The following is an 11427-nucleotide window of genomic DNA, read 5'->3' as shown; positions in this document are numbered from 1 at the left end:
TAGAGGAGAAAATGCTACTCCAGCTACATGGCGGGAGTTCTCAGACGCATTCCTCCACCATTACTTACCTGCAAAGACACATATAGCACGATTAGATTGGTTCTTGACATTAAGACAAAGGGTATGAGTGTTGCAGAATACAACCTCCATTTTAATTGTTTGGCGAGGTTTGCTCCTGCAGTTGTATCATACATGGAGGACAGGGTACACAGGTATGTAGCAGGACTTGGCCGTTACTTAGTAAATGAGTTTATGATTGTATCTTTGCAGTCGGGTATGGACGTTGCACATATTTAGGCATTCTCCTTAACATTTGAGGAAATGAAACAAAAGCAGAGGGTTGATAGAGATAGAAGCTCAAGCAAGAGAGGCTGATATTCAGGTCCGTTTGGTCAGACATCGGGTGCTAGTAGATAATAGAGTGTCAGATAGCCATCAGCTAGTAATCCTTCACGATTTCAAGGTCCAAGATCTGATCGACTTCCACAGTCTAAAGCTAGTCATGCATCTTGGGCTTCAGGATCCTAGAATCGAGGTGTTTCTAGACAGGGTGGTTCACCTTACCCTAGGTGTTTTGATTATGTTAGATGCCATTTGATCCGATGCCAGTTATGTTTGTGGTGAGTCAGGACATTTTATGAGAGATTGCCCGTCTAGGGATGGTAGTGGTGCAGCTCAGCCAGCGAGATCAGTTGTAGTTTCTTAAGTACTAGCACGCCCACACGGGCAAGCTCCTTAGACACCAGGAGGCTGTGGTAGAGGCCGAGGTGAAGCTCTTTCTACAAAGGGTCCCCAGAACCGAACCTACGCTCTAGTTAGTCGTCAGGACCGGGAGGCTTCTCCAGACGTGGTTGCAGATACTTTATCAGTGAATTCTCATAATGTGTATGTGTTAATAGATCATGCTTGTACACTATCATATTTTACTATTTTTGTTGGTACTAAGTTTGGGATAGAACTAGAAGCCATTAAACCTTTTGAGTTACCCACCCCAGTTAGTGATTCAGTAGTAGCTAGGCATGTTTTTAGAGGTTGCATTGTTATAATTGGCGGCCGTAGTACTACAACTGACTTGATTGAGTTAGAAATGGTTGACTTTAATGTTATACTTAGTATCGATTGGTTGTCTTCTTACTATGCAAATTTTCATTGTAGAGCGAAGATGGTCCAGTACAATTTTCCAGAAGGGTTAGCTATAGAATGGAAAGGTGTTTTTGCATCACCAAATGGTAAATTTATTTCGTACCTTAAGGCGAGGAAAAAGGATGCTTATATCATATAGTTCATGTTCGAGACATAGAGAAGGGAACACCAACTTTTTAATCAGTTCTAGTAGTGAATGAGTTCCCTGGCGTATTTCCATATGAGCTTCCAGGTCTTCCTCTAGACTGGGAAATTGACTTTCCCATCAATATAGTTCTGTGTACTCAACCAATATCTATTCCTCCTTATAGGATGGAACCAATAGAATTAAAGTAACTTATGGAGCAGTTAAAAGATCTGTTTGATAAAGATTTCATTAGACCTAACATTTCTCCTTGGGGAGCACCAGTCTTCTTTGTGAAAAAGAAAGATGGCTCCCTACGTATGAGCATAGACTATAGACATCTAAACAAGGTCACGATCAACAAAAAATATCCTCTTCCCAGAATTGATGACTTGTTCGACCAGCTTTAGGGTGCCAAGTACTTCTCGAAGATAGACTTGAGATAAGGTACCATCTGATTAGAATCAAAGAGTGTGACATACCTGAGACAATATTCAGAACCAAGTATGGCCATTATGAGTTTCTAGTGATGTCGTTCGGGCTGACTAATGCCCTAACGATGTTTATGGATCATATGAACAATGTGTTTAGGCCTTATCTTGACATGTTTATGATAGTGTTTATTGATGATATTCTGTTATATTCAAAGTCTGAATTAGAACATGTAGAGCATCTACAGATAGTGTTGAGTATTGTTCGAGACCAGAAGTTGTATGCCAAATGCTCAAAGAGCGAAATCTGGTTGAGTTCGGTAGAATTTCTTGGACATATAGTATCATCAGAGGGAATGAAAGTAGATAGTTAGAAGATAGAGGCAGTGAAGAATTTGCCCTGACCTACGACGCCAACTGAGATAAGTCATTTTCTAGGTTTGGCAGGAAATTTCAGGAGGTTCATAGAAGGGTTTTTGTCCCTTGCAGCTCAAATCACTAGATTAACACAAAAAGCAACCAAATTTCGGTGGTCAGATGTATGTGAGCAGACTTTCCAGGAGTTGAAGAACAGGTTGATCACAACTCCAATTCTTACACTTCTAGAGGGATCTGAGGGTTATGTTTTTTACTGTGACGCTTCTTGGATTGGCCTAGGTTGTATGTTGATACACCACGGAAAGGTAATTTCTTATGCTTCCAAACAGTTAAAGAAGCACGAGCAGAATTGTCTTACACATGACTTGGAGCTAGGAGCGGTTATTCATGCACTAAAGATTTGGAGGCACTATCTCTATGGCATTGATGTTGATATCTATACATATCATAAGAGCCTCCAGTACATATTTAAACAGAAGGAGGTGAACTTGTGGTAGAGACAATGGTTAGAGCTTCTAAAGGACTACAATGTTGACATTCTTTATCATTGTTTCTCCCAAACGCACACGCAAGTATACGAGGTCGACAAGTAATATAGGATTGTAAGTCCAGATACCGTACCCACAGGGACATGTGATTAACTATCAACTAAATTAAACCAAACAATTAATCTATTCAAGCAAATTGCAAAATATGAATATTTAACTAAAATTTAATCTAGAGTAACAAATTAAGAGATTAAAGAAAACAACAACAAGCTTAAAAACGAATTCAATATGAGTGAATATTCTAGAGCTATGGGTTAGCTAACAATCCCGTTGAGTTTTTCACTTAAATCATCTAATTAATTTATCTGGTTTATTGGTTGACAGGGTTAATATTGCTCGTAGCCTTCTCCCGAAGTACTACTCGCCTATTCAAGCTAATCTAACGCCTATATTCCTATGGAATTAGAATTAACAAGAACACATTAATAATTCCTATGAGGTGTGAGGTGCATCAAGGATGAGGAAGGCTCGTGACCTGGATCAAGGACGAGGAAGGCAGAGTATTAACGAAAGATGCCCAGATTAAGCGGAGATGGCAGGATTACTTCTATTGGCTTATGAATGAAGAAGGGGACAGAGACATTGTGTTATGGGAATTGGGTCACTCCGGGAGTCACCAAGACTTTAGGTATTGTAGGAATATTAAGGTTGAGGAGGTCGTGGGTGCTATGCGCAAGATGAGTAAGGGCCGAGCGACCGGGCCGAACAAAATTCTTGTGGAATTGTGGAGGTGTGTGGGTAGACCAGGCTTGGAATGGTTGACTGCGCTATTTAATGTTATCTTCAGGACAAAGAGGATGCCATATGAATGGAGGTGGCGTACAATGATACCGCTTTTCAAGAACAAAGGTGACATCCAGAATTGTAACAACTATAGGGGCATCAAGTTACTAAGTCATACCATAAAAGTTTGAGAGAGGGTGGTGGAAGGAAGGGTGAGGAGGGTAGTGTCTATATTCGATAACCAATTCGGATTCATGTCGGATCGGTCCACTACAGAAGTTGTCCACCTTATTAGGAGGTTGGTGGAACAGTACAGGGATAGGAAAAAGGATTTGCACATGGTGTTAATTGACTTAGAGAAAGCGCATGACAAGGTTCCTAGGGAGTTTGTTTGGAGATGCCTCGAGGGGAAAGGTGTGCCGGTAGCTTACATTAGGGTATTAAAGGACATGTATGAGGGAGCTAAGACTCGTGTTAGGATTGTGGGAGGTGAGTCAGAGCACTTTTCGGTTGTTATAGGGTTGCATCAAGGGTCTGCGCTCAGCCCGTTCTTATTTGCCCAGGTGATGGATGCGCTAACACACCATATTCAAGGGGATGTGTCATGGTGTATGTTATTCGCTGATGATATAGTACTGATTGATGAGACGTGAAGCGGCATTAATAAGAGGCTGGAGATTTGCAGACAGACCCTTGAGGTTAAAGGTTTCAAGTTGAGTAGGACTAAGACAGAATATCTGGAGTGTAGGTTCAGCGATGAGTCGGGAAAAGCGGACATGGATGTGAGGCTTGACTCTCAAGTTATCCTTAAGAGAGGGAGTTTCAAGTACTTTGGATCAATTATTCAGGGGGATGGGGGGATAGACGAGGATGTCATGCACCGTATAGGATTGGGGTGGATGAAATGGTGGTTAGCATATGGAGTCCTGTGTGACAAGAAAGTGCCACCGAAACTCAAAGGCAAGTTCTATAGAGCGGTGGTTAGACCGGTCATGTTGTATGGGGCTGAGTGTTGGGCAGCCAAAAATTCCCATACCTAGAAGATGAAAGTGGCAGAAATGAGGATGTTGAGATGGATATACGGGTACACTATGCTGGATAAGATTAGGAATGTAGATATTTGGGAGAAGGTGGGCGTAGCTCCCACGGACGACAAGATGCGTGAAGCGAGGCTTAGATGGTTCGGGCACGTGCGGAGGAGAAGCATAGATGTACCGGTTAGGAGGTGTGAGACGTTAGCATTGGAAGGTACGACGAGAGGTAGATGATGACCTAAGAAGCATTAAGGTGAGTTGATCAGGCAAGATATGGCGCGACTTCAGATCTCCGATGACATGGCTCTGGATAGGAAGGGGTGAAGGTCGAGCATTAGGGTTGTAGGTTAGGGTTGTTCCGGGGGCGGGGCTGGCCTGCTGTTGTTTCGCTGTGGGTTGTTAGTGGTTTATGTAGTTTCCTCACTATTTTTATGGTGGTATTGTTGTTTATAGTTATTCCTTTTACATCTATTTTTCTATTTCTTACGATGCTGTTAATATTTTTTAATCTTCTATTGTTGTCACTGATCTATTGTCTATTTTTTATTTTTCTTCTTCTCGAGCCAAGGGTCTTTCGGAAACAGCCTCTCTACCCCTCTGGGGTAGGGATAAGGTCTGCGTACACTCTACTCTCCCCTGACCCCACTTGTGGGATTTTACTGGGTTGTTGTTGCATTAATAATTCCTGTATAGTAACCAAGCAAGGCGATTAGGTATATTCCTATCCTAACCGCGAATCCTCCCCCCCCTCCCCCCAGAGTTAAGATCTTGCTCTACTCAATCTTATGTGTAATCTAGAATTCCCTCTCCTGAGTTCAATCCTAGATTTGTAGATAGTATTCAACTGGTGATCAAGCAATCAAATAATTAAGCGCAAGATTGAATAAATAAACCAATATAATAAAATAATACGAACAATTCAAGCTTCAAACTACAACGTTCATGTAGCACCCAAAACTCTAGAACTAATAAACTATGAGATTAAAAGAAAAGAAGAGAAGAAAAACTAGCTAGAAGCCTCCTCCAAGCCTGATGTGTGTTCCCCCACATGATGTTCTTCCTCCAGTCGCCAAACTCTCTAATAATGGTGTTTACTGACTAATTATGTGTAGGGAAAAGACCCAAACGAAATAGCCAAGTCCAAAACCAAATAGGAGACAAAATAGGCTTTAAAACCCCGGAACACCCTTGCTAGAGGCCTCGCCTCGAGGCAAAACGCACGGTCCACCTCGCATTACACTGTGCAACGCGACCTCCATAGCGAGCAGCAAAGCTTGTGTCGCTCACTTCTTTAATTCAATTTTCATGTTCTGATTTCTAATAGAGTTAGTGCTAGCTGCCTAGCTCCTCCATTTCTTTTCCTTTCTTTTTCAAATTGTTTCTCTTCTTTGTTTTGCTTTCCTTTATAATGTTAAACTTTTAATCCTTATATATCCAATAATCAAATAATCATAGCTCCATTCTTGTAGTGTATAAAATACACATAAAATCTCTACTTTGCTCCCAATTTCGTCTTCAACGTACCTACACATAAAATAGACTCAATTAAGCACAAATATAGTATAGTTTAGCATTAAAGCCCCAAAATACAAGATAAGTAATGCACTAAAAATATGTAATTATAGCCAAACATCAATCATCCTGGTAAAGCTAATGTTGTAGCTAATGCTCTCAGTCGTAAGTCCATGGGGAGTTTAGCTTACTTGCAGCCTCATAAAAGGGAGTTAGCTCATGAACTCTATCAACTAGCCAGTTCGAGAGTTAGATTGATAGATTCATAGGATGCAGGAGTTGCAGTTCAGAACACAGCTACCACTTGTTTAGTGACTTAAGTGAAACAGAGGCAATATGAAGATCCAATTCTAATTGAGAACAATCAGGTACCTAGGAAAAACAAAAAGTCACCTTACAAAGTTACTAGTGACAGAGTCCTCAGATATAAAGATAGACTTTGTATTCCAGACATTGCACGGTTACCTAGATAAATTATGGCAGAGGCACATCATTCCACGTAAACCATTCATCTATGCTCTACTAAGATGTACCATGATCTTAAGCAAATTTACTAGTAGGACGGACAGAAACGTGAAATAGCAGAGTTCATGGCCCAGTGTCCTAACTGCCAGCAGGTAAATTTTGAGCACCAGAAGCCTAGCAGTTTGTTACAGGAGATAGATATCCCAACATGGAAGTGGGAAGCAGTGAATATGGACTTTTCACATGCCTGACTCGTACGCTGAGCATGTATGATTATATTTGGGTTATAGTTGACAGGCTTCCTAAATCAACTCATTTCTTGCCTGTTAGAACTACCTATACAGCAAAAGATTACGCCAAATTGTATATTAGGGAGATTGTATGCCTCCATGGTATTTCAGTACTTATCATTTCAGAAAGAAGCGCACAGTTTATAGCTAACTTCTAGCAATCGTTCTAGAAAGGTTTGGAGGCGCAAGTGAATTTGAGTTCAACTTTTCATCCCCATAGAGATGGACAAGCCGAGCGAATCATATAGATGCTCAAGGACATGTTAAGGGAGTGTGTGCTAGATTTGAAAGGCAGCTGGGATGAACACTTACCGTTGATAGAGTTTACATATAAAATAATAGTTATCGTTCCAACATACAAATGGCGCCTTATGAAGCTTTGTACGGGCGCAAGTGTAGATCACCTATAGGATGGTTCAAAGTTTGTGAGTCTCAGTTGATAGTCCATATTTGATCCAACAGGCAGTGGATAAGGTTAAACTGATTAGGGAAGATTGCTAGTAGCCCAGAGTCGACACAAGTCATATGCAGACAATCAACACTGAGATCTAGAGTTTCAGGTTGGTGATTGGGTGTTCCTTAAGGTGTCACCTATAAAAGGTGCTATGAGGTTCGTAAAGAAGGGAAAGATTATCCCTAGGTATATAGACCAGATCATCAGATGAGTTGGTTGTGTAGCATATGAGTTGGACCTTCCAGTAGAGCTTCAGGAGGCACATCCAATATTTCATGTCTCCATGCTTCAGAAGTGTGTTGAAGATCCTTCCAGAGTTTTACCAGTTGATAATGTGCATATCACCGAGCAATTGGCTTATGATGAGTACCTGTTCACATTTTAGATTGGCAGGTTCATCAATTGAGGACGAAAGATATTCCTTCAGTGAAAGTGTTATGGCAGAGTAATAATGTGGAAGATATGAATTGGGAAGCTGAGTAGGATATGTGAGTCAGATATCCGCATCTCTTCACTACTCCAGGTATGTAACAGATCTTTGTTTAATGCTTCCGTATACCTTAGTCCACATTCAAAGACGAATGTTCTTAAGGGGGGAGATTGTTATACCCTGTACTTCTGTGATGTCATATATTGTGTAAATCATTTGCTAAGCATGATTTAAAAGATTTTAAAGTCATAATATGACCATATATGATGTTTGGATATAGAATATAAAGTTTGTAAAAAAATCATATTTATGTTGCGAAAGAATCGACTAATGATTTGCCTTTTAATAAAGCTTTTTGAGAAATTAATTTCGTTTGTTATATAAGGTCTTTTGGAGACATATTATACACAAAATTGAAGTTCTTTTAATTTATTTTCCAATTCTCTTGATCTTTTGTTCATACAACATACGGATAAAGAGTATGAGTGTCAGAAGAAGGGCTGATGAAGCACACACGTGGTTGACTTTTCAACCTTACAATAAATAGAACACTTAGTCTTCATTATCCTTATTTTATAGAAAATTCATGCACAAGAAGAGCTTCTATAGATCTCCAAGAAGTTCCTTGGGGTCTTGAATCAATTCTATCATCCGCAACTTAAAATCAAGAAGCGAACACATCAACGTGATCTTTTCGACATAGGTAAGATTTTTCCGTCCTCCTTTCTCCTTATAACTCGAGTTTTAGAAAGAGATTAGTGTCTAAGCAAGATTTTCACCTCTGTATTTTAGCTATACAGGCATATTGAAGGGTGTGTATCAAAGGAATCAAGGTTTATAAGGAAGAACACAAGAGGTATGTAGGGTTTTCATTTCGTTTTCGGCATAATTATGTTTAGCTATATTCTAGCCTTTCTTCTTGATCTTTTAATCATTTTTCAAGGGGAATTTCAGCATTTATGGTATCCTTGTATAGTATTAAATTCCATATGTGATGTATGGAAGAAACGACTTTAGGTTGGAACTTCAAAACACAACAAAAACAAAATGGGCGAATCGCCCATTTGACCTATGCCATACGGACTTCTATTTGTTCCGTTCCTTTGATGTTTTTATGTAGACCTAACCCACATATGATCCTAATAAATTCATTTAAGAATATGTATATATATATATAAGCTTAATTATCATGTTTTGATTCTTAGATTATTCTTAAATCATATTTAGGCCTTCATGTCACAAGTTAGCCAATATGAGCCGACATTGCGTTCATAATTCTGTTTTGTCGATTATTTGACACTATTGTGTATAACTTGTTCTCCTTTAGTTTGATGTTCTAATATTGTCTGGGTATCCATTCTCGTGTATATTGTGGGATTGCTATTTACCTTTGGGTATCATCTACTTTTAGGGAAAACTATGCCGAAATATTTAAAAATTCGAAGAGTTAGACAAATTCTTAGTTCCTTAGTTCTAAATTGATTTTAGAGGGATCCTAATGAGTTAATTATATTTAGTGTCTCATGTAAATACTCAATTCTTCCCTAAAATGGGGATAGGCTCCTCCATCAAACTTATGGATGACGAGCGCCGGATTACGTTTGTGATTCAATTTATGATTTCTTTCATGATCTCTTGAGTCCATCTGATGCTGCCACATGTGTTATGCCTCATACATGCTTACATTGATTATGTTGGGTGGATATAGCCCATAATGATAGTGAGACCTATTGATTATATTCTGGGGGGGAGATAGCTCATAACACCAGTCGTGCCTATTTATTGTATATTTACCTGCTGAGGAGGATATGGCCCATAACACCAGTTAGACATGTTATGGCGCATAACACTAGTTAGACATGTTATATACGCGTATATAGCTATAGTTTTGATTGCATCACTATACATGAGGCTAGTTGAAATGTACAGTTACTTAATTGGGGGGATGTAGCCCAAAATGCCAGACATGTACCACTTCAAACAGTAGTTCAGTTTCAGCACAATTTTAGCTTAAACATCAGTTCGGTTCCAGATAAGTTGCTAGTTCAGACTCTTATTTAGCTTTCAGCTTATATTCAGATTTCCAACTTATACTCAAACTTTAGTATGTTTTACATATACTTTCAACGCTACATACTTTGTACATATCGTACTCACATACCTTATGGGGCGCTGCATTTCATGCCGTGCAGGTACAGATAGATCAGCGCTTGAGCCACATCAGTAGGCCATCCACTAGCTATTGGAGTCACTCCGCTTACTCCCAAAGTTATTTATCTTTTGGTGTGTGTACAGTCAACTAGTTTGGTTATAGCGAGCTCCTGTGTCGTCCAGTACTTGTTCAGCTCAGCACTCCTAGAGGCTTGTAGATATGCGCATGTGCAGTTAGTATTTTTTCATATGTCAGCTTGTGTTAGCCTTGTCGGCCATGCAGATTAGGCAGAATAGCCTCGTAGACCATTGTACTTTTTCCGGTTTGTCATCCTGGTCCCTGCACTCCATAGAGTTTCATCTAGATACTTATAGTTGCTAAAACACACTATCTTACACCCCTCTGACCCTGCGTGTTGCTCAATCACGCTGATATTAATATCCACATCAGATAAAATATGCCACATAAGATAACATATGCCACATTATTTTTTTAATTTTTTTAAAGGCAAAATGGACACCATTTTCACCTTCTTCACCCTCCAACACCATTATAATATTAAGTCACCTTCCCCGTTAAAACCGAACCACCGAACCACAACAGAGATACTAGCAAACATCAAAAGCTTGTTTTTTTCTTACCTCTACCTCATTGTAAACAAGGAATAAAAAGAAGGATCTGTGAATATTCACCACATATTTTTGAGGGATTGAAAGTGGGAGAGGAAGCAATTGAAGTTTCAATCACTTCAAAATCTAATAATTTTTACAAACCAAGCAATTGATTTGGGCACCCACGCGCCATTATAGATTAGATTTGGGCACCCCATATCTTTCTTCCTTGTTTATGCTCTTCGTATCCACGCCCCTTTTGGTATTCTTCACCTGATTCGACTTGAACTGCTAGGTTCTTTTTTGTATATTTTTATTTTATACTTAGAAGGGTGATGTAGAAGAAATAATTGTGGTGGTCATCGGTGGTCTCCGTTGCTGGTGATGGCGAACCTTTCCAGTGTGTTCTTTGCCATTGATGATCCGGAAGTATCAACACTAGCCAGCGATGATTTTTCGACAGGCTCCGATGAAATTCCTATACTTCTTGATGTTGTTGGATGAAGTTCCTGTTGCGAACCATGGGTTCTTAGCTGATCTTGTCTATTGATTCATCTTCTGTTGCTATTTAATTATGATGAAAATAAAAGCTATGGCAGCAACATGAAGAGAACCATGGGTTCTTCGTTTTTTGTGTTTTTCTTTTTCTTTTTTTCTGTTATTTTAGTCATTTTCTGTGGAATCCTTGTAATCACGCTCTTTTTGCGCGTGTGTAACAAGAATTTTATCCACCTCAGTCTTACCTATGCCACATAAGCTAGGTCAACCATCAGAGAGGTGTAAGATAGTGTGTTTTAGAAACTATAAGTGTCTAGATGAAACTCTATGGAGTGCAGGGACTAGGATGACAAACCGGAATAAGTACAATGGTCTACTGGCTATTCTGCCATCCAGATTATATAGTTCTTATCAGCTATGTTTATGCTTGTTCAGTTTATCTATTTATATTCATGATCAGTAGATTACCAGCATATTTAATGATGATCGGCAATTAGTGTCGGTTATCCGTCGCGACCCTAGGTTTGGTCGTGACATCCCCCCAATTAGGTAATTGTACATCTGAACTAGCGTCATGTATGGTCATGATATACAAACTGTAGCTATATACGTGTATATAACATGCCTGGCTGGC

At 39.5% G+C, this 11427-nt stretch overlaps 1 long non-coding RNA gene across 1 annotated transcript; it reads left to right on the top strand.

Annotated features, from left to right (window-relative positions):
* The first annotated feature begins 8113 nt into the window (after positions 1 to 8113).
* Positions 8114 to 10931, top strand: LOC104085021 (uncharacterized). Its single transcript, XR_683741.4, has 3 exons — positions 8114 to 8235; positions 8325 to 8388; positions 9725 to 10931. It is a non-coding gene; the product is annotated as an uncharacterized lncRNA (long non-coding RNA).
* Positions 10932 to 11427: the final 496 nt, after the last annotated feature.

This window comes from Nicotiana tomentosiformis, chromosome 11 (genome assembly GCF_000390325.3).
Source record: "Nicotiana tomentosiformis chromosome 11, ASM39032v3, whole genome shotgun sequence".
NCBI classification, from domain to species: Eukaryota; Viridiplantae; Streptophyta; class Magnoliopsida; order Solanales; family Solanaceae; genus Nicotiana; species Nicotiana tomentosiformis.
Note: the sequence above shows the minus strand (reverse complement) of the source record. Positions and strands in the feature narration are given on the sequence as shown.